This window comes from Octodon degus, unplaced genomic scaffold (genome assembly GCF_000260255.1).
Source record: "Octodon degus isolate 3935 unplaced genomic scaffold, OctDeg1.0 scaffold00152, whole genome shotgun sequence".
NCBI classification, from domain to species: domain Eukaryota; kingdom Metazoa; phylum Chordata; class Mammalia; order Rodentia; family Octodontidae; genus Octodon; species Octodon degus.
Window position 1 is genome coordinate 1,048,815 of NW_004524728.1, and position 4,340 is coordinate 1,053,154.

Here is a 4,340-nt window from a genome sequence, read left to right on the forward strand (position 1 = left end):
GAGAGAGAGAGAGAGAGAGAGAGAGAGAGAGAGAGAGAGAGAGAGAGAGAGAGAAACAAGGGATTGAGCTCTGTCTTCGCCCACACCTAAAGAAGCACCATGGAAGATACACAGAGAAGGCTGTTGTCTGGACACTAGCAAAAGGCTTCACTAGAAAACAACCTTGCTGACACCTTGATCTTGGGCTTCTAGTCCCAAGACCTATAAGAAATACATTCTTGGGGGTTATGCCACCCTGTTATCTCAAGGTCTTTGGTGTTGGAAATCCCTGAAGGAAACAAATAAAATAATCCATAAGCATAAGCAGAAGGAGGTGAGCAACAGTCCAACCAGTGCTACCTGGTGAGGCTATACGATCAGGTTCTCTGGGAGCAAAGTCTAAGACAGAATTAAGTTTACACAAGATTAACCAGGGGGAAACCTGTGAATGATAAAGAAGAAATGAGTAAAAGTAGACAGGCAGAGTCCTCCACATCTGATGGTATTTGTCTAGAGAAAGGGACTATAGCAGGACTAGGCAAGAGAAGTTTCAGACTTCCCATGTCTGTTTAAGATGCTCTGTGGCAAAGCACAGAACAAAGATAAACAATGAAAGGTCATACATTATTGCTGAGCACTAGGACCTCAAGTGTACTTATTCATTGGTAGGGAGCAGCATAAAACAAACATGTTCTTAACATGATTACTGACATAGATCTCAAGACCAGCATCTGGAACCTCCTGCCACCTGGATTCCTTCCTGAAGCTTCTCTAGAAGAATAGTTGACAGCCTGCTTCAAGGGTCAGAGAGGAGCCAAGACTGAAACAAACTTCCGATTTAATCCTCCTGCAGTTTCTGTCCTGGAACCTTACCCCTCTGTGTGACAGTGTTGAGTAAGGCCTCGCTAGGAATGCTGGCCTCTGCCTAGAATCCCACACTTCCAGGGAGCTGAGGCAGAAGGACAGCACAATTGAACTCAGCCCAGGCAGCTTTGTGAATGAGTGTACCTGTCACAAAATTAATGAAATAAAATAAAAATGAAAAGGCCTGAGGTATAGCTCAGTGCAAAGGCTTAAAAAATGCGATTAGATAATGAGTACACTGCCCCGGAAGACATTGGTACTGATCTCACTGAGTTCATCCCCAGACTTTTTTTTGTAAAAATCCAGCTTGGCTCCAACTCAATCCTTTGTTTTCTGTCTAAGTATTGTATGCCAATACATCTGCCTGCGTATCCATTATTGCAATGCCTTCTGCTATCAGACCCTCATCAGATGCCAGTACTGTGCCCTTTAATCTCTACAACTGTGGGCTAAATAACCTTCTTTCCCTTACCAAGTATCCAGCCTCAAGAGTTTTGTTATAGCAACATAAAATTGAATAGGAAAAATGCATTACAAAGTTTTAAGGCTAAAGGTTGAAATAAAAGCTACCCAAAGAATAGTAAGTCTAAACTAGGTACACAGTCAGTTATATTTATTGTCATCAGAAAGATAATACTACTTCAGGCATTTTCTCTGCTTATTGTGATGACAGAAAATGCAAATAATGTGATTCATTCTGCTACATTGGTAACAACGAATATACTTATTTTCAAATAAAGAAATGACATCTCTTAGAATGCATTATGATTAAGAAATCTGCCCTGCCAAGTTATTAAACTGTTGTGTGACTTTAATGACCTAGAAGGTAAGTGTCTTGATTATGTTTTGCTGATTCCAACAGTTGTATCACAGTCCTCCACTTTGTGAAATGGACTAAGACTGGAAGTAAAGTTGGACTTCACATGCCTTAATTGCCATAAAATTGTAGGCATAAAATTAGACCTAAACACATCATTGGTGCTGAGCACCAATTCAGCATCAGTCTTGTAGAAAGTTGAACGTTCTGTGGCTCCACAACATCCTAGCACATGGGTAAGTGGACAAAAATGTGTTGGTCACAGTTGACAAGTGCTAGATTTGCAAGTTGGGTCTGTATTAAAGAAGTTCTCTCTTAATGAAACAAAGCTCTCCATTTCTTAGTTAAACTTCCATGAAAAGGACCTTTCTTTCTTCCTTCTTTTCTTTCTTTCGTTCTTTCTTTCTTTCTTTCAAGTATTCTCTGAGAGACGCAGAATGGAGCACACTCAGAATGGATAAAGTTAGTTTACTCATAAAGAGCTTTTTTTCTTTGCAGGCAGGCAGTCCATACCTCTCATCTCCCTAAAAACCAGACTGGCATATCAAGGTGCATGGACCACTCTCTATTTAGAAGATTTAATCTCAGCCTCTGTGGCCTCAACTTTGGCGATGGTGTTCTTGTTGTGCTTCAGTATCCTCCAAGAGGATGGGGCTTCTTCTGACTCAGACTGCTATAACCTCCACCACTTTACATTAATTCTACATATGCTGAAATGATGATGACAATTATTACCAAGAGAAAAGAGAAATAAAAGTGTATGGGTCTTTAGTATCATGTTACTTCTATATCTTTGAACACATTATAAAAATACTTCTACTATGGTTGAACTTAAAGATCCATATCTACAAATATCAAACAATATTTGAGATGGATCAATATATTTTGGCTGAAAGGATGCTATAGTTTAAATATGTCCTCAGAGTTCATGTGCTGGAAATTTAATATTAAAATTCATTTGTTGATGCTACTTGGGCTTTTTTTGGGGGAAAGTAATGTGAATTCTGAGAGGTGGGCCCCATGATGAGAACAGTGGCTGTATAAGGAGAAACAGAAAAAGTCAACTTTGCATACTCTTTCCATGGGCTCCTCTGGTTCTATTATAGGGCATCAAGAAATCCTCCACAAAGGCAAGTACCATGACATTAGAATTACTATCCACCAGAATCATGAGCAGAGTACTTTATATTGCTTATCAATTTCGCAGTCTGAGGCATTCTCTTATAGCTCCATAGCAGCAGAATATGGATGAGGACATAGTTGATGGAGAATGAGAAGGTTTCAGTGAATGTTGCCCCACCAGCATCTTTCAATCCCTTATTGGCAATGGCCATCAGAGACTCTGAGAGTGAATTAAGGTGCAAATTGTGCTTATCTACAATAGTTAAATGTAATGCCATGACTCAGAAATGTTGAAAATGTCATAATAACTAAGTTTTCCTAAAGGCTTTACTTTCTAAGTGCTACTGGAGTACTGGTTTAAGGATCTTTGCCTGCGATAAGAATATTTTTATTTTATGCATCAGACCAGTAAATGTGATCATAACAAAAAGAAAAAAAGAGCACAACAGGCAATCATTATAGCCAAAGTCATTTCCTGATTAGGATGGTGTAGTTTATAGGTAAAGTAAAAACAAAAAGGATACTATTATAATGTTGATGGTGAGAAGACTCACATGACTGACCTGATAGAATGCCTTGCAAATTTTATGTCTTTCAAAAGCTCAGCTTATACTTCACTTATATGAAATATTTTGTTCCTTTAGCAGAAATGAATTTCTCTGGGCTTTTGCTATTTAAATAATGAACAATAGCTTATCTTTTGGGAGTCATTCTTCATAAACAATTTAATCGCATAATTGAAGGAAATATCACCACTGAGAGATTTTGTTTTGTTTTACATTTGTGCTGAAAGTAAGGGCACAGCTATCCTTGGGGATTTAAGTCTCTGGTCAAGCAGCGCTCTTAATTCAAATCTGATGCTGAAAACAAGCTTTCAAACCTACACATACTCATATCTCTCAGTGTTTAATTATTTTATTAGCTTTAGCACTTATAAAACATTGCTGCAGTTTACTGGATTTTGAACAACAGAAGAGTTTTGTAAGTGACATTAGACAATTTTTTATTTCCTTTTTGAATCAAAATAAATGACAATAGCTTGCTTTATGTTAGCAGGAGAGAGGGCTATAGTAAGCAGGCTGGTTCTTACCTGGATCTGCGTTAACTGAAAAAATAGGTTATTTTCAGCTGCGAAATTAGGTACGAAGGGTAGTATTTCATATGGATGCTTAGCAAGTGAGATACAAGTTTTAAACTATGCTAGACAAGACTTAATTACCTACTCCTTAGTTCCCCTTGCATATGGAACTGGCAAGGAGAATCTGAAGATGTTCACAACAACAGTGGATGAAGAAAAAAAAAAAAAGAAACAGTGGATGAACCCCAGCAGTGGGAGCCATATTGGTCATTGCTGATTAGTGTTTCACAAGCATTTTTTCTTTGCACCAATCCTCCAATTTTATTTTATTTCATTTAGCCAAGCATCACTAAATCTTTCCAAGGAAAAACATCTATTTGGGAAAAGATATACTGTCGCGCGCTTCTTGACCAGCAGGAAAGACGCAACACACAGCTCTTCCTTCAGCGGTTTATTCAGGCCCCTTACAGCAAGCTTCTT